The 26,897-nt window shown below is 35.8% G+C and overlaps 1 protein-coding gene across 1 annotated transcript in view; it reads right to left on the bottom strand.

The window, feature by feature from the left end:
• Nucleotides 1-26,549, bottom strand: part of LOC117232823 (calexcitin-2) — a 43,439-nt gene extending 16,890 nt beyond the window's left edge. The window contains exon 1 of the mRNA XM_033492510.1: nucleotides 26,343-26,549. The gene's annotated coding sequence lies outside the window, so the exon portion shown is untranslated. The remainder of the gene's footprint in view (nucleotides 1-26,342) is intronic.
• Between the last annotated feature and the right edge of the window lie 348 nt (nucleotides 26,550-26,897).

The following is a 26,897-nucleotide window of genomic DNA, read 5'->3' as shown; positions in this document are numbered from 1 at the left end:
TGTCTCGAAATATACATATGATATACAAAGCATCCTGCAACACTGGAACCGGTGATATAAATGAGAAGAGAGTGATAATTCTTAATGAAAAAAATATATCGAAGATATACCTACGAAAAATGTTTTCTTACATGAAGTTACAGTGATTAATTAAGGTGGAAAGTATCATTTCTTCGCACGATGAAGCCTCGTTTACATAATTTATACGCGCTAATGACCATTTATATCGTAACATTTTCTTAATGTACGAAATGAATTCATTACGTGCTATGGATTAGGAGCATACATGTTACAGTGGCATTTTTTATAGGTCGTTCGATGGAACAGGCTAGTACTTTTAATTTCCCGACAACGGCACCTAATTTAATGGCCTTAGATTTCTGTTTTACGAGGTCATCTGATAAAGAAAATTTATGCCGGGATCTTACCACAGAGGTTGATAACAGCCCAGCATGTTACTTCTGAATGAGCTAAAATAACAATGTAACGTTAAATAAAGTGCAAGGCAATCACTCGTATCTCAGTAACAAGTGATTTTTAAGATTTTACATCGCTAACGTGTTAAATAAAAATTAATGCTTTGCTACTGGAAAGTATATTTCACTTATACGTCACTCACAACCGATTTTCTAACACGAAGATGGTATCCCGCTGGTAGTAGCCACCCACATGATAATCAAACGGTTAAAAAAATTCTACCAAATGTCCAAATTGGACAAATTGTGAATGAGAAGAATTAAATAAAAAAAAAAATACACACAACTGTAATCCTAAAAATCTATCTTAACTCTAGCTTGCGTTATTAGCGACCACCTGATAAGTTCAATTAAACGTTACTACATTATAGGATACCTAATTTTAGCTTGTATTTTATACTCTATATAACGATGACTATCAATGATCTTTGTCGTCCAAAGCGAAAAATACAAATTTAAATAAAATGAACCATGGCGGTCGTTTATGACTCAACGATACTTATCGAGGGTTAGAAATGTAAGTTTATTTTCTACTCAAGATATAAAAAGACAGCATTATGATCGGAAATGAGAGGGACATTATCTTATTTTAAACCTGTTACGAAACACTACTACTTTACAATTTAACGACAAAATAATGCTTCAACGAGAAGGTTTGACTAGAGATTAGCTTCCCAACTTTTAAACAAGACAGTAACAAAGTTACAAAATTTAACTTTACGAGACACGCTCCTGGGAAGAGAAGGTAAATTACACGGCCCGGCTGATTGATCAGTTACAGGCTCGAGAAAACTGTTGATTTACAAACGATAATCGAGAAAGTCTAAAGCAAGATACTAATTAGCGAAACGCGTTTCGAACTCGTTGTCGTCGCTGGAAGAAATTAATTATCCAGAAATTAACCAGTCGGCGCTCCAGCGGAGTTTCGTTGCGCGCATCAAGTACGAGTGAAGAACGACCGCCTTATTTAATTATTTCGGCCGATTGCGTTTCGTCTTCGTCGCTCTGCAACCGATACACTTTCAATTTAAAGCTTGCAATCTAACTTTCCGAAAACTTGCGTGATAGCACCGCCAAAGATCCGTTGGCACGCAGATCGATTTAATTATTCATTCAAATCGTAGAAAAGTTTCGCACCTTACGGCCATCGTATTCGATCTCGTGTTCCGATGGAATTTACTAATATCGATATTGTTCACAAAACAGAGAATGCAATTGTTTCCTTCGTTTGATCGTTTATATTCGCATTTGCATGCGCAGTTCTTACGTTATATCATCCTTTATTACATATAGGATGGTAATAAATAGTATAATATTCGTTTTATAAAGAAATATAAGCGAAGCTTTCGCTTTCCCGCTAGAAAAGAATAAGCTCGCTTTCATCGCGAAGCTAAACCTGATTGAACAACCGTATCAAATTTCATCGAACTACTCTTATAAAGTTTGCACGCCGCTGAGGTGACACGTTCGTTGCGCCGCTTTTAATTCTATAGTTTTCCAATTTTCTAATTTTCTTTCGTTCCTCCCTCCACGCTGAATACGTAGATATTATCACTTAGCGGGTGCTACCTTTTGAAAATATTGGAAAAATGGAACTTCCACGGACTTGATACCTTCTTAATGAAGCAGATCTGTGCATTCAGTTCCACTGTATTCTTTCATCAATCTTATCGGTTGGTGCACACTCCCGTTTGCCACGGTGATTGTAAACTTATCGAACCATGTTACGATTAATACAATTTAACAATTTTATTTTTTTTATATAAAGAACAAATTTGTATACCTTGGTAGTTTCTCAAAAAAAAAAAAAAAAAAAGAAAAGAGAAGATATATGGCACTCTTTGCTACTTGCAAGCTGTTTCCTTTGCATGGTAGACAGCTGTGGCAAAATCCACTGAATTCTGACAGAGTGCGCGCGTTTCTATGTTTAAAATCGATTTCCTCAAAAGGGAAGTTGAACACGAAAAAGATTCTATTCTACGCGTTCGATTTATTGGTGAACCATGCGCGAGAAAAAAGATGTTTTCATAGATAGAGCTCTTAATGTTATTTAAATTTCAAAGCAATCATGATCCAAGAATATTCACGTGGATTTCAGTAAGGATTGAAAAGAATAAAATTCCCTCTGAGGGGCGGAAAATCCATTGCGGCACATAATCCACGCGTTCCCTCCTGACTATCAATTTCCCGGTAATTTATTCAATGGCACGTTTGCAAAATCGCATTATTGTTCATACTTGCGTCAAACGACACCATCGATCAATAAAAATTGGTAGAAATATTAGAAAGCTTGAAATGCAACGCCGAAGCATCACTGGCGATTATTCGAATTCCAGTAAATTCCAATCGCACGTATATTTTATACCTTCTTTATTTGACCGATGGTCGTTGTTATTTGAACAGTGAACGATTAAACGAAAAACGATATGCAATTGTTGAGGTGAAATAATAAAATGTCAATAACTTTATGGACTATATTGTTACATCCGCATAATATAAACAACTTTACAACACAAAAAGTAAAAATCAATAGGTTGATTCTGGGCTAAATTTAAATGCTTACTTCTCTGGCGTATTGAATTGCCAAATGATGCGAATGATAAATAATACTTACTGTAAAATATTTCGATTTTATCCCCGATGATCACATTGTAAACCATAGTGTTCAAACGATTTGGATGTTCAAAGGAAAAAATATCTTGAACATAAAAAATGTGCTCAATCGAATATTCTAAAATAAAAATATTCGAAAGAAGTAAAAGGCTAAATGTTCCAAGTATTTATTCAGTTTCGGGGACATTTTGTTAATCGTTTGAGATTATTATAACTTTTTATCGTACGATGCTACTTTGTCATATTTAAAACATGATAATAAAAAGTACTCCTTAGACGGTACATTTTTAAATACGAATAAAAAGATCCTAAACATAGGAGGTCACAAATCAGTTCTGTCAAACCCAGTCCCGGGTATAATTCAAACAAAGGCTTAGTTCAAAGAAGCTATTTTTGAGAGCCAGTTTGCTCTTACCTAAAGCATTTATATAACTTTTCTGGAAATCTCTGTTAGACAGAAATGTTTAATATCTCGCAGCTCAAGCACTTTACCGCATTTTTCTCCTCAACGCTGTCAAATACAGTTTAAAGGAAGTGTAAGCCCTCGATTTCTAAAATAACGTTAGAAGCCTTTTTAACCTTGTTTACTTCTGATTTAAGCATCATGGATGTACGAAAATTCACTAGTTGTGAGAATTTGTTGGTAGGTATCGCTAAAAAAATTCCCGTCAAAGTTATTTTCTTAAAACTCTATAAAAAAAATGGTAATTACAGTATATGATACATCGAATATTTATTAATGCAAAATAAAATCAATACTGTCCCTATAGAGACGGCAAGCTTTTAACAACGTCGATTTACAAACAAATAAGAATTACAAATAATCGAAACGAAACATGCTACGTAAGAATAATACGATTAAATCTAATTTCAAGATACGATACTTTACGAAAATACAGGTACGATAGAAATGTTATTTTACCAGTTACAATAGTATTTTGTTTCAAATAATAGGAATGAATAAAATCATTTACACAATAGAGCATTGCTATGGCTTTTACCCGAATGAGATTAGTTTGTGAACCAACATTCATACGATATCCTTTGTCTATGGTATTACGTATCATATCCCAAAAATACTTTAACCGACTGACTATGAAACGAGCCTTGTCACGGTCCTAAGCGATACAAATAGGAATTATGCTAAACCTAATTCTAAAGAAGTACACGCTCTTCCATCATTCCCTCATCTTCATTTTAATTTTGCACTAATCACTTATCTAGACATTCTACTTCCTTATCGATTATTATTCTGAAAGAGAGCTACAAGATAACGAACATTCTAAGTCATTTACCGATGACGGGGCAAGAACATATCCAAGATACAGATGCTATGCACGTGACTGACATAGTTGGTCGATCAGATTTGCACGAAAATCTAGCGCGTGAACATTCTGCCGCGCAGATAATTATGCTAATCGCGATTATGGAGATAAAGCAGTCAGCGCCATTAATCACGATTCGCAGAGCCATGACACAGGCGAATTAGCTAGCGTCACGAAGGAAATAAAGGCGAGGAACCGTAAAATTTCTGTGAAATTTCTAAACAGAAACGCTTTGGTTAAGTACCTAGTTAAAAGTTGAGCACAAAAGCCTAGAGTTTCGAATTTCCCGGAATTATAACCATACGTTTGATTTGCATGAAATGTATATTACATTTAACGTTTCCATCGTTTGGAGATTTAAAATTTTAAAGTGGCAGCGGAAAATTCTACGCGGATCGTTTCGATTCTCGGTTCCAGTTTGGCGAGTTTCATTCGAAGAAATTTCTATCATTTATCATTCGATACAAAAGTGACGAGTCTTTTCATCTTTCCATCTTTTGCAAAACCATCTGTTCTCTGTTAAAAAGAAAAAATTATCTCGAAAATACTCAACGAACAGCACATACTCTATCTCGCAGCAAAAATGAGACATGCGAATCTCTACCTACAACCAGAGGCAACGACGCGAGACATGTTTTATTGGCAGCATCGAAAGTTCTTTGGCAAAGCGGAAGTGTCATTGTTCGAACGCAACGCTCGAAATTAATTATTGGCGCTGTCACGGGTGTCTTGCTCGGGATGGTATCCTAACGGGAACAAGTTTCTAAGCTTCCGTTGTGCATTGAAATCCCAGGGAGGATTTCTAAGCAATTGAAACTATGCTGTAACGTCTGCTGACCAGGAATGGTCAGAACGTTGGTCTACATTGTGCATTGTTGCACAAACGAACCACGACTCTCGCAACAAACGGCGGTCTCTGCACCTAATGATCGATCGAGGTATATCTCAACGAGGTTCGACCGTTAAATTAGTCGGCAACCTTCAAAGAGTAACTGCCTTGTCCTTTGTACCTTCATTGACCCAGGCCATGTCTCCGACACAATACCGGGACGCTGTGACGTTTCTCCAACCTCTAAGGCGTCCACCGCTACTTTGTTCGCACGATCCAGAATAAAAACAACGATCCCAAGTTTCTTATAATTCGTCTGTCACTTTATGAAATAATTATCGACTAGTTGCAGGTTGCTAAATATCGTTTTTTTTTTTTCGGAATAAAAAGAATACTTGTACTCGATATGGACTGGTATGTACCATGTAAAAGAAAAATGTTTTTCTTTTACACCATCCTATCACGTTCGTTAATTTTAATAGTCTTGGAGTCGCCTGGATCATATACGTCAAGGGAACGTCGTTCACGAGGAAGTTTATACGAGGAAAGAATAAAGATTACCGAAATCTTGAACACAAGCGTCTCGTAAATCGATCACTGTTTGTTTTTGAGAAGCAAACGTTACTAGCTTTCTTTCTTATTTCCAAGCTTTAATGCCGTGCTAAAACTCGTTTAAACGCGGTCGTTATGTATACCTCGAGATCTCTTCTTGTCAGATGCAAAGCGTACAATTTCCCCACGACCTCCGAACAATTCGCTCACGCGACAAAAAGGATGAATCTCTGCCGGTATTCTAACTCCTCGCTTCCGTGGCTCGCTTCTGTAATTACAGAGGCCTTTAAATGTTCTTGCAGTTAGTCCGTCCAGTGTGAAAAAGGCTATCATTTTGTCGGGGGGCCCGTGTTAGAAATTATCGTAATTTCTTAAACGTTATTTAATTTCGCGAATAACAAGAAACTGAAGTGTACGAAAACGCTATTGTAGGAATGGTTCTACCCCCAAAAAACAAGCCGTTTTATTCCAATAAAATTATAAACCATCCCGATGGAATCTTCATCTCAAATAATTTATAATAATAAGGATATAAGAACGATCTGATTAGAGTTGGAGATTTTTAATTAAATATTTCTCTGGTTTGGGGAAACGCGAGAGAACCAGGTGGAGATAGACGAAGAAATTGAAGATTGTTTGTGAAGAATATCTTGGAAGTTGAAAGAGTCATACTAAAACGTGACGAAGTACGATTGATAAAGAAAAGTTGAAAAGACGGAGCACAAAGAATATCTTAATTAAGACTGGGAAAAATTGGAATGGTTTTTTGTTTTGTAGAGATAAAGCGAAGATTAAGATTGATTATGCTAAAATGGTAAGTTCTCGAACAAGTCTGTTAGTTTCCACGAACCATTAACTCTCCGGAGTTTTCCTGCAGGAGAGAATTACAATGCAAGGTTTTGATCGTGTACAGCGATCAGTGGACAGAGTGGATGATTCGCAAACATAAATGTTTTACTCAAAGTCACTCCTTTTTATAAAAATAACAGTTCGTTTACCCCTAATGTTCTAAAATACGTACGCGTCTACCGATGGAACTTGAAGTTTAAAAAATGTTCGTTCGAATCGTAACTTCCCCTAATCAGTTATCAGATTTGTCTACTATATTTTTTAACTTTTCCACCCTTTGTGTGTGAATCATTAACATCATTCTATATTCAGGACTGAAAGCATTTTTAGTCAGAACGGTTTAAATCTGTTTTACCTTGTAAATATCCCAGGCAGAAAAGTGTGTCAAAAGTTCGTAGCAAAATAATTTGTCGATAATCATATAGGAAAGCTAAACTCGAAGATCGATTTAGAACTTCTGTATAGAACTTTCATCCCTATCGGTCTATTACGGAAAATAAAGATGCGTATGTTTGTCGTACAGCTTCGATATGAAATATTCATCGTAATAAAGAAATTAATACGAAAGAACGATCGGTCACTCGTGTTCGTGTCGTAGGTTCTTTTATTTTTCCATTTCACTGTAGTTCGCAGTTTGCAACGTTCATCGATTTGATCGACTGCTTTTATTCGACCGATATTTTTTTCTACTCTCAGAACGACAGAGAAAATGTTGGTCAGTTCTACAACATCGCTTAAAAATGGACAACAGTGTGATTTCGAATACCACTGCCGCAAACTACCGATTTTTATTCTCGTTTTTTAGATGCTCCAATGACAATACCGCATATGCATAAAACTGAATCTCCTGTTGTACAAATTCCCCGACGAACATTCCGTTCATGAACAATAATCTAACAGATTGTACATACGTACATGTAAATTGTACCCGTTTGATTGTGCAACAACTTTCCATTTCATGGACAAAGATTTCAATTGAGAGATGGAGCGCAACCATCAATTGAATAATTAAGAATACCACTTGTATACCTTTTTACGTTGCATTCATTCTGCAACCTACGTTTTCCTCTTTATTGTGGAGCTAGAGTGCAATAAAGATGCACGAAGCACGTTGCGCCATCTCTCGATTGCTTTTAATCTAATATTAGACAGGCTTAAGAGCTTATTATCAATTCAATGTTCGTGATCGTTTGACATAGGAGTTACATAGATTGCATTACAATTGTACAGCATCTAACGAAGTTAATGTTATACTGTAGCCTCTGTTATAACAATCAATTGTGCCCTGGCTCTGTTATTGAACGATGCTTTCAGAAACGCGACCAGAATCTTATTTTCCACGTCGCTTTTGTTACTTTTAAAGGAGAGCAACGCCATGTTTGATGCTCGTTCAGACGAATATTCGTCTTTTTACGGTGTAGAATGACCGACGTAAAAAGAAATTGTAAAAGAAGTTAATTTTTAAGGATGAACAGAATACAAAGTTCAGCGTTGCGCGAAAAAGAGATTACAAAGCGATCTTTGAAAAAAATGTTCGGTAAAGATCAGTCAAATTTAATTATATATTTAAATGAACCGCAGTTTAGCTGTTCGAATTGAATTTTAACATTTTAACAAAGATAACGTGTTAACGGATGATCGTGGTCTCTAACTCCGTTTACAATTTTACGAAAATTAAAAACTTTAACTTCGCCCCTACAACTTCGTGAAAATTTCGTTAAATTGATTAGAGGAGCAAATTTTGTCGAAAGCGAAAATGTTATATATCGAAGGAATTTAAACTACTCGCGGAATTCGCGGCCTCTATTCCCACTCTGGCCATTACTTTGACATAATATTCCATCTTCGAATATCTATATTCGAAGGTCCCAAGATTTTCATACAAATTCTATGCTGAATTCGTCTATTATCCTTTCAAAAGGTAGATGCTGCGATACTGCAAATACTTTTATCGCATTAAAGTAATTAACTTAATTATTTGTAATATTCGACATTTTAACGAGACGTCCTTTATGTTATCAAAGCGATACGTGTTTTATAATATTCATAGTATTTCATTGAAAGCTGTGGCGGTTACATTTTTATTGAAAAAATTTATACGAGCAAATACCATAAACGATGAAAGGAATGTGTATAGAAAGATTGGTTTCCATATAACCTGGATTCGCAACCTGAGAGTCACGATCCCCAAAGGGGTCGCAAAGCTTTTTCCAGGGGGTCGTCACGTGTATTTTTAGTCGTAATTATTTTTATAAAAAATTTTATCCTTAAGATTTTCAATATGAGAAATTATTATATTCTACTACCGGTTATAAGAGTGAATTTTCAAGAATATAAAATAATGGGACGAGCGTGGCAAAAAATATCAGGCTTATAAAAATTGACATGTCGATAAAATTAAAATGTCTCTTTCGAAATTCTAGCCTGAAGCATTTGTGACGCACTGGTTTCCAATTTTGTATAGAGGCGAAATTATTTCATGCATAACTGCATTTGGTATATGAATCCCAAAAATCATGAAAATAGAACAGGATATTACCTTTCAATTCAAATGCAATGTAAATGTGGAGTAAATGTAATGCAAAGTAGAACGTGTGTGACAAAGTTTAATATATTTAATATATTCTTAAATCAATGATATATAATTGCGTTTCCCCGTGGTAAGCTTTATATTTTTCCAAGAATTCTCAGTGTGTGCTTTCAAACCATGCTGATTTCACTTCACGATTTTAATAAACTGGAACATGCGTGTAATAAACGTACTTTTATACTTTTACGTTATATAACGAAAAATAAACAAAATTGATTCCTCTCATAATTCCATTTAAAAGAAAAACACGGACTGCAGTATAGTTGGGTTGTGTGCTCGGTGAAAAATAGATTATATTAAAGAAAAGTAATTTTTTCGCAATATTTCATCTTCCTCGCAATAATTTTTTTTTGCTTAATAATTCACAAATGGAATTGACAAATATAACGCAGAAAAGTTGTGTTATACGCGAAGATCGTATTTATTCCATCACTTTATGCGAATTCTGAAACCTCTAATTATAAAAAAACGCAATTTATTTTCCTTTAATCCAAAGTATTTTATTTCGCTTTTGTTTTTATTGGCAAACAAGTAAAATCGTCGAAGCAAGTCAAATATTTAGAATTAAACGTTTCATATTCAAATCAATAGAGAGCAGACGCTGTTACATTGCGACCAAGCGATAGCAAGTTGATGAAAATTTGTTTATGCTTGTTTACCCGAATTCATTGGCTTCTGCGTTCCATAGCCTAGTTATTTTCGCTAAACTTTCATAACGAATAATAAAAGGATAAAACGACACGTAAAATAACTATAAAATATACGGCCAAAATATATGATGTAATACGTTGGGAGAACTCAACAGATGAAAATGGCTTTTGCAAACACGCCTCCTAAAATGCTTCACAAAAATTTTATAGATACTCCTACAACACTTTCTTTATGTTCGTAAAACGTAGACATGATTTATGTACGATGATGCTTGGTCACATTTTCCTGGCATTAGATATTGGGAACGCTTAATACCTTCAAAAGTAATGTACTACAAACTCTTATATGTAGCTGTATAAAATATTAACTATTCATACTTTTTTATACGATTTAAGAACCTTTTCCAATTTATCTTCGTGTTGTATTATATTAAAATCAGAATGATTTAAACTGCTCGCCATTTACATGATACAACATAGGTACGGGAGACGAAAGTGCTGAATGCAACGCGGAAACCTGTTGATACAACTGTTATCTCGGTTAAACTTCTAAAATGCTATTGAAACTTCCACTTTATACGAAAAAAACAGCAAGGGTAATTACGTTTAATGGTTGAATGCGATTCGGCTACAATTATTGTTTTCCACCTTAGGGCTTGAACAGTTTCATTAAACCATGACTTCGTTTAAAGCGGAATGGCATAATTTTATCCTGATTTAGTCGCCTCCCTTATATTTGTTTAACAGTCTACGAGGTATATTTACATTTTTAACTCCGTTTTGGGAAAATACTTTTTTTTAGAAATCATTCGTTTGTTGTTAGGAAAGAAATTATTCTCTTATCGTGAAGCAGATGTTACAAGAAATTCTCACATTTTCCAAAGAATCGAAAACAAATCCGAGTAATCGAATAAAACGTCCGCCGTTGAAACATCGTATATACGCGATACGATAATTGCCGGCATAATTAGACGTAATTGTTTTAAAACCAGACAGTCCGGATAACACCGTGGAGAAATTAATCAGCTTGTACATACGTCGTTAATTAGCGAAATTAAGCGTATCCGGTATATCGAGGACCGCGGCTAGGATAAACCTCGATATTGTGCTGTATTTTAAATAGGTCCAAGAATTTTGATGGCCGCCCGTGCATTTATTACACGTTGGCTTGCTTTATCGATCGTGGTGTTTAATTATTTTTAACTACGATGTGCGCCAAGTCATTAATGCAGTATAAACTTTTCACCGTCGCTGGCTATCTGAAACCGTGAAGTGTGAAACATCGATACCGTTCAGATCTCTCTTTCTCCCTCTTAACAACGTGAACCGTTGTTGTTGCGTTAAAAGAGATAATAAAATTGAGAAATCGGAAAACGTTCATCCCTTGTTCCATTTATTTCACGCACTTTATCTCGATAAAATAAGTCTATGTTTGTGGCATATATACCGCGATATTTTATCGATGATCTATCTAAATGCTATGAGCAAAGTGTTGCTTAATGCCCATAAAGTGCCGGTTAAAAGGTGTCGTTATGGTAAAAGTGTACATAATACACAGAAAGGAATTTTCAATTTTTATGGTAAAAGCTTATAAAACCAGGGCACCCGCGAAAAGCCATTGCAAATTTCACATCTACCGGTCATTATTCATTTGTACCAAAATGGACTGTATCAAGTAGGTTCTGCCATCTTCGTAAATTTTATTTGTATCAATCACGTATATAACTATTAATTCTCTTCCGTTTACAAACTAACCGACTTCTTCAAAGATGCTGTTCAAAAAATGCCAATTATTTCAATTTTGGATAATTAGATTACCAAATATATCGATTAAAAGAATTCCTTCTTCCATTTCTTTTACCTTTCCTTTATGTGGACTTTTTGTTTGTTAGCGTTAAATAACATTTAATGATAATTAATTAAGTATTTATCCGAAGTAATACTTTTATTTTACTAAATCTCAAATACATATACGCATAATGCTTGATATGATTAAGCAGAATTCAACGTGATTAATAATTAACGACTACGATTATAAAATAATTTGTGGAATGAATGATGCTTGTGATCATTGGATAATTAATAGCCATGATTACGAGGTAATAGAATTCAGTCAAACAGATACAGCTATCGAATACAATTGATTCGATAACTACAAAATGCCAACCGTGAAATCATACGAATCACAGGGAAGCTGAGTGAACTAACAATAGCAAAATTCGAATTCCCTAGACGCTTCTTAGAGCTGGAGATTTGCGGAGTTTGATTAGTTCAGATCAAATAACATCATCGGCTATTAGCTTGTCCCTGTCATTTGCTCCAATATTACTTATATCAAGAATATTGTATCGAATCCTCGAAAAAGTACCTCGATCAAGCGTAATCACAGAACGATTCACAACTGTCTCTAAAGGTAAAAACCCTACAAACACGTACCACGACGCAATTAACGTCGTTTCATCAGCCAGATCCTCAAATTGTCATTTCGCTGGCAAACGTATTTGGCGAAGTCGCCGCGTTCTAATTCCGTTTTGAAACGTGACAAACAGGAAGCAACCCTTCATTAGTTACAGCAATTAATGGAATTGACTGGACACGAACTCTGAGAAACAGGTTATTTGTGTCATTGCGCGTAGCATTAGAGAAAATGATAAACCAGACAGGTTTCGATAACGTGGAAATTATTAATGAAATTCCGTTTGGATTATTTCGGTCAAACATTTGTAATTCCATGTCGGAACCATGTCGGATGAAGCATTATTACAGTTGAAGTTTCGCTTTTCTCTGTCAATCGATGCTAAAGAAACGTTGAATTTAAAGATAATAAATAACGTTATGGCGAAGTACATGATAGCACGACGCATAAGGTATGACAATAAGCAATGATAACGTTATCTCGTATAATGCAACGTTACATATAGTAAGCGCAACACAAACTGTTAGCGTTAGAAGCTGATCCTACTACATTTAGTAGAAAAATTATGGCTAAATGTGTCAAACAAATCGATCTCTCTATGTAAAGGAGAAACTCAATTTTCACGGAAAGAAATTCTTTTCTATAGGGAGGAACATAAAAGTTTAATAATGTAACTACCATACAGAAATAACGTTAGAGGGAGATTCTGTGGAAGTTGAAATCGTTCTTTCTCCGCTGACAGAAGCTTATTTTCTCTGTGGCAAAGCTGTGACGATCAATCATTGTTTTTCAATACCTAAATTACATTCACCACAAGTGACTGATGGTATTTATCTAGTATGGTGGCTTATATGCATCCCCTAGATAAAGGGGTATAATGGAACACGTGTTGCGCTCGCTGCTTCTATCTTATCGAGCTGAATAAAGTACAAGCAAGCTGTTAACGTATTTTAAAGAACCGGATGAATTGCCTGCCGCGTGATCTTCAAGATACATATGTCACGAATAAATGAACGATGATATAGTCGTATATAAAAAATATTATTACTTCAAATAAAGACGTACCTGGTTTGAAGAACGTGCTTCTACAGCTTAGTAACGAAGAATAAAATAAGTTAAAAGTAAAAGGAAGTGTTTCTTTTTCAGTAGGATGCAAGTTGAAGAAAATAATTTCTGAAGTTGTTGATGCAGGGTAATGGAAAATCGTCGAAAGTTTTCAACTTAAAGTTCATAGATTTCGATATTGAGGAGATTTAGGAAAGTTTGTAGAGCAAAGTGAAAGTGATAAAGTGCAGGTTAACAACCCGGCAAGGAGTTACCTCGAGGTCATCGATACTTTAGAAAATGACTCGGCAACTTTTTCTTTTTTTAACTGAAAAAAAATTTGCACCGGATACATTCAACGTAGAATTTGAAGATTAAAGGCGATCTTGCGAATCATCGATAATTAAATTGCGAAAGAATTTTATCCATAAAATATATTTTAATCTACGCTGAACTACTTTCTACTGAAAACTTCCGAAATTTTATGAATTCTAGTTTGCGTAGGAAATTTTACATCATCGCGTAACAATAGCGCATTGTTGTTTTATTTTCTAGCTAAAGCTACGATGAAATTTGTAATCTTACTCCGAGTCAATTTATTTGCCAAATTTAATATATTATAAACGATACATCTATAGATATATGTATAGGTGAATATATTCATCTCGTCATTTTCATCATAATAAACGTGAAACCTTATGAATTTCTGTATTATACGTCATTTCCCAGTGAAATCAGTTCTATAACTCACACTACAATACATACGTATGTGCATAATTAATACAAATCTATATAATAGCTCTTCCATTTTAAAAAATGCATATAATAATTCAGTTTCGAAATTGAAACGAGAATACACATACACAGGTACAGCAATAGTAACGTGTTACTGTGGTTTTGCATATTAGTTCATTTAGGTATATAATTATTAATTATTGCAGATAATTGAATGTAATTGATGACAATTGACTGAGCAAATGCGAGTTGCAGTTTTGATCTAACTGGGAGGAGACATGTATATTGAAAGATGAAAACCGGATCGATTGAATATTCATTAGAGAATCCGAAAAAAGAGAAAGGGAAAAAATGAGACTGTAATTTGATTAAAATACAATTTCTTTGTTTGGTATTCTTCGTGTTCAATCCTCCTTTTTTTAATTTAATAAAGAAACTAAAAAATATTTTTATAAAATTATATCGCATATTTTAATAAAATTGTCGTTTCATGTTATTCATGTGTTTTATGATTCGGTGCATTTATAGGTCAATTTGAAATATTCTGCATCATAATATGGAAAGAAGTACGAAATATAAAGACAGCTAAAATCAACTGTGACCTCTTCGTTATTTTAGGCTGCAGAAAATGAAATTCTCGCTTTTTTTAAATGAAGCTTTGTTTTACGAACTAAGAACATCATCGTGAATCTACAACGAATAAATTTTCTCAATCAGCAAAACTCTTCTGAAACGTATATACGTAAATATTGGATCCCCTGCGAAGCAGTCTGGATTAGCAGACTAATATTATAGGCATCGAATTTTATCCTATCGATGTTCAATTATTAAGGAGCTTATTAACCAAATTAAATCGCATAAATATCACTATCGTTGATTACTAAACAATTGCCAATTTTCACCAGCGATATCGTCATCAGATGTACTAAATGCACAAACACATTGAAATGGCAAAGAAGAATGCGCTACGAAACGGCAAGCGCTTCGCCGCGTAATCCCGATACAATTAACTTCGTTCAACTTCGTAGCAACCGAGTTCGAAACAAGTAGCAATCGCACGAGGCAACTGCAAGCAGCAATATTCGCACGAGAACGGCCGTCCTCCTTAAGGGCATCGTCTGACAATGAGAGGAGAAAAACGGGCCATTGAAAAAATTGGCAAAAAAGATAACGCAATTACGTTCTTCCCCTGCAGTTGACTGGAATCCTGCGTCGTCTCGCTAATCACAAGTCGACGAGTTTCGCTGTTTAGAAACGGCTACGCTTTAACGACCAGCCAGGGTCCCATTCAGTGAGCACTCTATTCCCTTTGGCCATTTATATTCAGTCAAAGATTTCCGTATATACCTGGACCTACGATGAAATTTCAATACGGCGCGAATTGCAAACCGGGGTAGATTCTGAATTAAAGTAAATTAACATACGAGATGACTATGGAATGAAAATTAGTTTGATGGATGAGCCTTAATCACAATTAGTTTAACACGATATTAGCTGTGACGCGTTTACACGATTCACTATGTATAAACATGATTCACGATTTTATAAATACAGAGTGATAAACGACCAAAATGGAACCGTACAAATTCTCTCATTTTGCTTCTTTTACAACTTCCGCGGTTTATTCCATATCGCTCCCCTTCCAGTTAACGCGTTTACAAACATAGCTGTTATAGTTTCGCGGAAATAGAATTGAAAAGGGCGACATATTGTTGCCCATATTATCCAATATTAATAGCATCGGCTGTCGCCACGCGTGTAAAGAACGAGTTCCGACAAAGATTTCTCAAGTAGCTTGCATCTGTTAGAAAACTTGGAGAGCAAACCGCCGGTAATTTATGGAGGATACAAACGGTTCGATCTCTTGCTGGCTTCGTAATATATCACGTAGAACGCAAAGGATGCTAGCACTCGGTGTCAGGTGTAGCAGATTTCACCCCTGTTGCAAAATGTTGGTTGTAGCGTTTGTTGTTTGTCGTCCGATGCAAGTCTAAAGTTTTTATAATAGTTTCTCTGGCGATTCTCACGCCTCTTAAACTTTTGTCGACACTTTTTAAAATCCAAACATTTTTAGTGGACGCATTATCATTTATCTTCTCTCTATGACACGTACGCGTCTTTCGACACGATTCTATCGTCCAGGTAAAACCTCTTATTATCAATCGATCCTCGTAACGTTAAATTGTGGCAAAAGAATGTGACTAGAGGTTACAGATAAAAATGTCGGGCATTTTTAAAGCGAAGAACACTCCGCCAAAGGAATCTCTATTTAAAAAATTACCCGGTCTAGATTTAAAGAGCGAACTTTCACAACTTTCGCGGCAAGATTTATGAAACTTCGAGACTTCTTCCAAAATGCTTTGGTACGTGAAGACGCTCGGTTACGAAATCGCTCATGCGTTAGAATTTAGCTAGCTAGCTAGTTCCGTGGTGAGATAATATTCGAAATCACTTTTGAACCGTCCCTGCGGCCGAGATTCTTTCGCGTTTATAACTTCTTGGATTATGATTTATTTCCATTTATTAATACGCGTCAAATAAGCATGAATTTTCGGTTGCTTCTGTCGACAACTGGCGACAACCGATTTTTCCAACATTCTTCAATTATTTTTGGACCAGTAATTATATTTAAAGTATGCGAGCCATTTTTATAATTTCAAAGAAACTTGCTTTTGTGGAGTAAATGTAGTAAATTAATTCGTCCTTAATGAAATTTCGAAATTGCTATTAAATTAACAACTAGAAGTTCGATATAAGCAGTAGGATGGAAATTATGGTGGAATATTCGAAGTATCAGATCGATGATAATTAGAGACATCGTATGTTACAGATATCGATCTACGTTAATGAAATATTTTCTAGTTTATGAATGAAATATCGTACACTAAGGAAGTTTCGTAAGGAAGTTTCTTACCGATACATCGAAATCATTAAAAATTTTCATGAGCTTAAATTTCATCTTGAGTTGCGTGATGGAATCTAAATCGAAGCTAATATTTTCTCGTTAATTGAGAAAAGAAATAATCACGTTATATCGGCCAGGGTTTATTTACACTAAGTCCTTCATTGTAATCCAACATTTATGGCGATCAAGCCATCCGTCTTACCGAGATATATCCTCGAGGGCAGATCTGGCCTTCCTGCGGATAAATCATCCCGGAGGCATCGGGACAGATGTCTCGTCACGTCGTGTCGACCTACCCACCGCAACCCACACGAGGAAGAAAAGCAATCGGTTACACTACCGGTGAATCGGGTTTAGTGTATCAGAAGTTAATGTGCAATAACAATGATATGATTATCAGGATAGCCTAATAAAAACGTGGAATAGAATTTCTTTCAGTCTTTTACGATCTAAGATATTTATCTTTTTCTTTCTTATTTTTGTTTACAATTTGGAAATATTCGAACTCTAAACGTGAGAATTGACTTTCCAATTACGGCAAATAAGTGGCACGATAATTTAAGTAATCTGACGATTAACGTGATAAAATGAAGATGGCAAAAAGAAAACTTTCGAACAGTTAGGTAAATAAAAGTTTATGAAATAGTAAAAAAGAAAATTAAGATAAAGCGTGCTGAAGCCTTTAAACGTGTTAAGCGCAACAATCTACCTACCACGACACCTAATTTAATATCCAGCTTGTCGAGTCGGATTCGTATCAGGCAGTCACGGCTCGAACCAACTTTTCCTGGATATTTTCCCGTTAACCTTGCCTCTATTCTGGTCGGTCCGATAGTCAATTAACAAAATGTTCACCCGAATCTCGCGAGCCTTGCCTCTCAAATGAACCCTTAATTGTATATTTGTACGTGCAATCAGTGTGTAGTTCAACTGATCGTAGCAGCTAAACGACACTCTGCCAGGCTGTAATCGCCGTTTCGGCAAATTGAAGGAAACTTTAGCCATCCTGGTTATAGCCACCTTCGCAGGTGGACTCGAATTTCCATTCGAAACAGGCGAAAAAAAACTGCTCTAGACTTTCATGGCGTGTACCACCGTGGAATTGATCTCGTTGTAAATTCGTAAAACGGATAACATTATATGAAGAGAACAGGGAGTACCATCAAAGTCAGTTTTATTACGAAAATGGAATACTAATAATTTACTCTACCGATAAAGAAACAAGATTCGGTGAATTTAACGGTATCAAGTGAATGATATCAAGTTTATTGGGAATAAAAGAATTATTTTACATTATTATAATCCATTTTAGTTAAATTTTAGTTAGATCCAGCCTTGTTATCGATACTGTAAAGTAAACTTACACCAATCAGAAATAGTAGAAGCGAGTAGAATGAGGTCATTCCTTGTTTCGTTGCAGTGAAGGATACGACATAGATATTTCAGCTCTGCAGCCCTTTGTGATCTGATAGTTCTGTAATTGCAGTTGTCGTCGATAAAATCCACTATACGCTGTAAACTTATTATCCCTGATTTTCAAATGATAAAAATTCTAATATTAATTATTAATATCAAATTTCTAATTGCCTTGTCGCCTATGCAAATGTTAAAGTCGAAGTATACGTTTGATTTAAAAGGCGAACGATTCGATCCTTAAATTATAGTAATTCCTGTATTTTCTTTTGATATAAAATACGTTCGTAACAATCATGCACATACGTGCGTTAACAAAGGGATAGAAGAGATAACGGTAACGTTCTCTTCTTAATTTGGATTTCTAGAGAATAGTTGTTACTCGGACCAAGGTACACAGAGCCCCAAATATTTTATACTTACCATCGGTGTTCCGCTTTCCAACATTACTCTTACATTATTTATTCGCGATCTTCACGGAGGGACCAAAAACCTGTTCAAGCTGAGAACATGCTTTATCACTTTAAATACTTCGTCGATGTTGATATATGGCATAAAACCAATCTCTTCCGAAAGGGTTAACAATTTCACTATCGTTCCAGACTAACGCATAATTTTTGAAACTCAGGCGCAGAAGCTCGATCAAATTACGTTGCTTACTCGAGAGTACATTTCGCAGAATTCGTTGCATAAACCTCCTTCGGCTATCGTAACACTTTGCAATTCACAGTTACATTCGATCCAGTGGAAAACCAGAATGAAATTCATACGTAGTTATGAACGAGACAACTGTTTAGTCTTCAACGGGGAACGCGTGAAAACTTCGACGCGTATAGTTAGCGAATCGTGTCAATTTTGAACGAGCAACGTTATATCGGCTCATGCTGATCCTCGGTAGTTGTAGAGAACGTCTGAATATTAGCGTCATACGTCGTTCTCTCTTTCCCTTCTCTCACTTAAATTCTATGGATTCTATCGTCCCGAGTTAATTGAACGACACTGTGTGTATCGTTTAACTAAACCAGATACAACGGAACAATTGTTAGAACGTACACAAGAAACGATCGCTTGAAATTTTCCGCAGTCTCCTCGGGAAAACTCAACAGATACAAGTTTTATAATTAAAACGGATGAATAGCTGCATCTTATTTTAACGATATATTTACAATTTGAATTTGACGATTTATTAAATTTGAATTTATTCAATTGTATGATTAAATTACGCCAAGATAATTAAGCAAGTTGACGTTCGTAAAATATTGTAGATATCTGGAAGTTTTAATAAAAATAAAAGAAATAAGAATTTTAATAACATTTTAGAATGAAGAAATTTACAAAAGCCCCGGATCTTATCTTGTCTGAATCCTCAAAGTACAGCGGATTCGAAACATCGTGGCAAAGAAAATACGTTTGGAAGATACTTTGGCATATCGTCGAACATACGAATCGCTGGTCGTATAGAAACCGCGCCATTTAAAAGTTATCCGATTATGTACTCAAAGTCTTACTTTTAGTAAGTATTTAACAATGATCATCGGCAAGTAGGAATAATCGTCATGCAACGGAAGAAGTTGCTCGCTAAGAAGAGCCTTTGCATTCTCGTCGCACAGTCATGTCATTAATAGGATTTTTAAAATAAGAAGACGGAGGACAGAGGAGGCACTTTTTAAAAACCGTAGCAAATATAGGGTTTCGTATAAGAATACTTCTTTTACTTGTTCTCAATCTTTCTGCAATTGTTAGCTGGAGAAAAGATAAAACCCTATTAAGTATTACATTAATCTTTCCGCACAAAGAGATGACTAATATTAAAATTATAAATCCACATTGAAAAAGGAGGATACAAATTATGAGTTTACCTTCTTCTTTCTGACAAATATATTTTTTATATTTTTATTCAATATTGTGATTGAATTCCAGACTGTTCTGGAATATGATACACTCGGGTATCGATATTCTCGTTTCCCCACGTTATGTTTTCCGAGTCATCGATAAAACAGCAGTATCCGAAGTTTAATTTTTCAAAATTATTTCCATTTAACAGCATTCAGCAATTACGCGCAGAATACCTATTACGAGAATAATATTTTAATAAAAATTTATTTCAAACGTTTTTTATTTCAATATCTACAAGCAACAATTTACTAATACCTTTCGCTATTATTTTCACAATTAATCGTCGGAAAATTGGTTTTCTTTTAGAAAAATAATTCGAATATTAAATGAGTAGAGTAAACGAAATTGTGGAAAGAGAGTAAATATGTTACAAAAGAGATTTAGCATAGCGGCGCATAGTATAATACGAAAGTAATTAACGTAACACTTTTAACGCAATTGAGGCGACAGCGTTACATGCAGCTGTTACAGAATGCCACGGTCCCCTTCGATTTTCGAACATGTTTGCGTAAAACGATTGCTTCGTTTCACTGGATCATTATTTCCGCGACCAATTCGCATTTATGTACACGGAATGAGCTGTACCTATGGCGATCGTAGAATTCACAGGAATTCGAATATCATTACCAGATAATATAATAGTCACGTTTATCTACAGAGTTAAACGCAGTATGTAATGGACAAAAGAAAGTTTAGAATATTAATGACTTTTTTATCACTTTGTTAATAGTCGTCTGTTCTGCAATATATCGCTCTTGTCAGATGTAATAACATTTTATAAAATTACATCGGAGTCCGTACGTGTGCATTTATTGCATTATGTTCATAGAATCATTTTTCACTTTATTTTATTACTCATTCGTATCATCTTTTCCAGAGACAGCGAGTAAAATATATATTATGTGTATAATACAGAGAATACAACGTACCGTGTCTTCTACTATAGGAGAAAAAAACGTGTTTAAATAATGGTCTAACAAATTCAGATAACAATGTTCAGGTAATAGAGTATTCTATTCATAATGAAGTATTACGTCGTGGGAAAAGGTGTCCAGCTTGTAATATACAAAGACACGTTTCGTTCTAGATACTCTTATACATGTTACACACGTTAGAAAGTAGTCTACTAATTAACGAAACAATATTGTATAATCGTCGTTTCTCTAACAATGAACAAACGAACAGATCGTTTGTGTATTACGCTCTATTTAATAAGAATTTAAAATTGATTCATTAAATTAAAAAATATGTATGATCTGTAATGTGGACATTGAGAGATATCGATGAAACTCCAAAATTTGGAATCCAAAGTGTATTTAGCATGCAAATTTACTTTACAGATATAGAATCAACAACTCAAGTTGATATTACTCGTGGTCGAGGATTAAAATATAAAAGATATTGAAATAATAATTGCAAAATTATTGATATTTTTATATTGTTAGCTGTTTAGCGTAGATGCGAGTTTCCGTTTTGTCACGTCGAGAATGTCGACCCTTTCTACTCGAAATATACATCGAACTCGTATTCCACTTTCAGCAAGGTGTAACTCGAATTAAATTCCTCCCACATCGAAATAATATATTGGAAAAAACTTGAAGTAACTTGCTACAAAATTTCCTTCTCTACGACCTACTTCGCTCGATTCAAATTCTGCTTCCGCTGGAAGAAGAGATGGATGATAATAGAAATTCTGATCTTTTAAAACCCACCACGATACGTCTTCTCAAACTCAAAAGGGATGAACCACGCAACGAATATCGAGAAATTTCTGCGATCAAAAACAAGAACCTAACACCAATTCCACTTTCATTTTTCAGAACGAACCGCGACATCGACGTTGCACTAAACGGATTCGAAACGAGCGGCAACTGCACGCCACGGAAATATCGCAATTTGCTGCTGCGAAACGTCGAAAGATTACAAAAAATCTCGCGAGATCGCTGGAAAAATCCTCGAAATTCGCACGCTAACCAAAGGGATACTGCCTTTAATTTCGCCACTCGGATAGATTTTCCATTGGCGGAAAAAATTTCTCGGTTGTATGTCGGGCAGAGTTGATTTACAGCGGCCGAGGTTTCTCCGATGGTCGACTGTTCCACGGACCGGAGCAATTCTGTCGGTTGGTGCCGCGGGGGACTCCGCGCCGTGCTCACACTTTGCCGCCGAATTTCACTTTTTATTCGCTGCAGCCAGACGCAAATGCATCCGGGGAGTTAAATTATTATTTTGCAACGGAAGTCGGGGAATAAACCCCACTGTACCTGAGCCACGCGCTCAATGAAACTTGGAAAAGCTGCAGAACGATGGAAGGGGTGGAAACAAAGAACGCAGCGCATGACGTCCAACCATCGGCCATTTATACCTTCGCGATATTGTGCATCGTGGCGAGAAGAACGGGGCAGAGCCAGCAGAAAAAAGCGGGGAGAAAGAATTAAGTAAGATTAAATTGATAAGCTGCATAACAGACAACGTCAAAGTGGCGTTCCCTTATCGAACTTTTATATCTCGGCCAAGATTATCGTCACGGAGATCGACCATGTTACCTTCGTGTTCGCCAAGTGTACGACACGATAAATATGCGAGCGAGATGCGATTTCGTTAATAATTTTACAAAATTTTAACAGAATGTTTGCATGATCGCGATAGAAACTGCTGAAATAATATAATTATTTCCGATGATGTGCGAAATATTTGCGTAGATTTGTTTAAAACGACTATAGACACAAAATATAATGACGATTAAATTAATGAAATTTTAGTAGTGGGAATATTTATATTTCCTGTTTGGGGATTGCGATGAATCAGTTTAATTAAATCTGTTATCCGATTGTTAAACGTCATTATCGTTTTATCGAAATTATATTAGAAATTACGTGAATTAATTCTACGTTTATATCGATCACAGGTTTTAACGACTTACGCGAAAAATAAAGTATCAGTTTGTACGTACATCATGCTTATCGAACTGTCATGTGTTTTATTGGATAACGGATAACGCGAATTAAAATTACTACGGCCGTATCAAAAAATATGGAAAAATTGAAAATAACGTATTTACAATATTATCTACGATATATTCTTCTTATCTTTCTAGGCCGCTTCTATAAGAAAGCTCTATAATGTAAGCATAATTATGATCAGCCGGAGATACAGCAGTACGTACACTTTGGCCTAAGAGCAGTTTAGCGTACGAATTTACGATTATTTTTCCTTCTAAATATTCGTATTTCACGATGACCCCGTTTCTACGTGGATTTTACGTGCTTTTGTTAAAATCAAAGGAATATTCGAATCAGCTATTTTTCTCACAGAGTGCCTATAGTTTTACTAAAATTAACAAGAATACTTCCGCTTCGCCATCTTCGCTCTTTATTAAATGTCACGGGAAAGTGCATCCTTGCGTTACATAAATTTATGCGCTATTTAAAATAACTATAACATCATCCGCATAAACGAGATGTCCAATATTTTGAAAGTTGCGTTACGTAAGCCAGATGCTTCTAAAAAATGAAACTTTAATGATATTATATATTTACTTTTCATATTTAGTATTTTATACTTTATCCAGTTTATGAATTCAGCCTAATCTCCAATTATCTTCAGTGATATGCACAGCTTTATTAGAACTAAACATGAAATTTTGCTGATAATAAATATGTTAATTCGATGCTGTCCTATTTTCCTTTTTTCTTTTTTTTTTCTTTTCGTTGAAACTACTTTCTCAACTATTAGATTGTTACTACCTGACTGGAATTCACTATGACGCTTCAATCTTGTTACTTCAGCACCTTTTTCTTCCGTTAGGCGTCGCAAGAAAGTGCATCTTTCCATATTATAAATTTCTAACGTCATTAACACAACGCTTCTAATAGAAAATTCTAATAATCTATTTTTAATAAATACCAAGCAAATATCTTCTTGATAATACGAGAAAATTATAGCTTCGGTAAAAATTAATAGCGTGACTGTCTCATCAGTGAACATCGTAGAAAATTGTATCTCTTTGATCCACTACTGCGACGTAACTGGATAATACACATCTCATAATAGAATATCGCCGTTTGATATTTATTGACAATCATGCTTTAATAAGTGCGATTGCAAAAACGCGTTCCATTGTTCCCTGTTCGTTATTATCCACACGCACGATAGTATCGTATCATTAAACGTAATAGAAACAACGTTTATTGAAAAACTGGAAATGGATTCTCGCTGAGATATTGCAAGGAAATAATCCTATGTACTTATAAAATATTGTCATCGATGGCGATCGATAGCTTGATAAAGTCAATAAGTTTTTGAATATCAAACGTTATGTTTATATTTTATATAAAATAAACACCTTTATTAACAATTTCCAAAGCGATATAAAATTTATACATGGACAATAAATCGTTAACTATTAAATGACAGTATACGATGTTCAAGACTTTAAATGGCCCATAAGTTATCAAATAAATGTGAAATCCTTTCCAGTTAAATGAAAGTTTCGGCTTAAATTTCAAGATTCAGCTTCTCGTTCGTAAGAATGAAATTTATTCAAGGGGGAGAAAGGAAGATATAAAACACGGTAAAATTAATCGTCTCAGAAACCCTGAACTAACGAACGTTCTCATCTTGACGACTGTAATTCTTCGATTTAAAGAAGGACAGTGAAGCTAATCGACTGTGCAGTCGTTGGAAAACCGGTGAAACTAAATCTGATAATCAGAAAATCAACGCTTCGTTTACCACGATAACTTCGAATAGAACGAGACTTCCCCGATGACCGGAAAAGAATCACCGGAAGCGATCGTTGTGCTCATTGCGGCGCAACTCCGGCAAAGACGACCATTAGCTCGAGGTACGCAGAATTTTCAAACGCGTTAACTTGCTCCAATATTTCGCCGCTCTAAGACAACTTTCAAACTGGAGTATTTGCCATAATCGAAGGTTCGAAATGGCAAAGGCGATAAGTGGCTTTGGTGGTTTCAGGTGTTCGAGTATGCGTGGAAGGTTGAAAGGATCGCAAAATTTTTGACAAAATATGGAAGTTACGTGGCTTTCCAGAAGCTTAAAAGCCTTCAGCGACGATAGCGAATTTTCGTGTTTCCAAACAAAGTTCAGAATCCTCTAATTTTATCGTTACGTCGATATCGTCAAATGCCACCGATTCGTTTAATTTCAATCAATTTTTGTATTAAGAAACTACGCTTCTTGAATTTAAAATTCCTTCGATTCGTCGAAAAAGACTTTTTCCTTAAAGTAGGAAACATCAGGATTTTTAAACGAAACTACCGTCACGCAGCAAACATGATTTCTCGACTTAATAAACTGGCTAATTAACCAATTGCAAGGTTAAATTGTGTGGAATGCGCTTTAACGTTGCAGAGTTCTTAAATTTTCTTCGCGATAAAGTAATCTCAAGACCACTCGACTATGTTTGACGAGTATACTCGCTCGCATGGAAAAGGTATACAATTACTTCGAGTACGGTAAAGAACCATTTAAATATCAAAGTAATAATTCATCGGCGTGTATATAACATGTAAGAAACAGTAGGATAAGACTCATTATAAGTTTAGCTCGTCTCGATCGAATATAACGCAAGAACATGTCCGTTTGTTATCCTAAACGCTTTTCAAATATCTTCCTGTCTTTGCTCGCTACTCAACGTCCATTTCTACGGCTATCCTAACGCTATTCTCACCTTTCGATTCAAAACGAGCTCGGTAATAAATCAAATTAATTCCGCCGCGTTCAACAAAAGATAAAACTAGCTTCCATTCTTTACCAACAAACGTATCACCACGTTAAAACCGTTCGAGAAATCTTTCCCCGACTATAATCCCTCCGCTTCCTCGATTTCTTCAACGTCACTCTCTCCTCCGATCGTGCGAAACTAGGATAAACCTATTTTCCCCGTTGTATCACTCGGAACCACAAAATCACTGATCCGCGTACGATTTCAAATGTCTCGAAATTCGAATCGTTTGCGCGATTTTCACGCGAAAGCATCGAACGAACGTCCCTCAAAAGCTTCGATAAAAGTATTCTCTGCACCTACCTGGATGAGACGAGCTGGATCGTCGAAGTGGAAGTGGCGATGAAACGAAGGAGTCAACACACGAGGGCGACAACGACGACAAGGCGATGCTGCGACGATGACAAAGACAACGAGGAGAAGCTGCAACTTGGCCGATTCGCGATCGAGTGGAAGAGAAAAAAAAAGACGAATCGAGCGGGCTGATCACAAACAGCGAACGAGCGCACGACGCGATTGACGGACAGATGAAGCACAAAGTGCGCGCAGCGAGCTCCAGCTTCTCCTCTTTATACCCTCGAACTTGCACCTGTGCTTGCGCAGATCGGCCTCTTAAGCTTCGTCCACTCGGTTTCTTCGTCCGTTCGGCACGGGCCACCACGTGCTCTACTAAACGCGTTGTGTATCGATGCCTCGTGTATATTTCAAATCGAATCTTTCACGCTTTTCAACGATTCCTCGATTCTCGCTTCGACGTTTACCACCGACCACTGCACGCCGCCCCATCTTTCAGCCTCGCGTTGCTTCTCTCTCTGCTTTCCAGCGCTCTCCGTTCTTTCACGAGTAGCTGTTTCACTT

This window comes from Bombus vosnesenskii, unplaced genomic scaffold, assembly GCF_011952255.1.
Source record: "Bombus vosnesenskii isolate JDL3184/JDL3185 unplaced genomic scaffold, Bvos_JDL3184-5_v1.1 scf7180000013293, whole genome shotgun sequence".
NCBI classification, from domain to species: domain Eukaryota; kingdom Metazoa; phylum Arthropoda; class Insecta; order Hymenoptera; family Apidae; genus Bombus; species Bombus vosnesenskii.
This window is presented reverse-complemented; position numbering and strand designations above follow the sequence as displayed.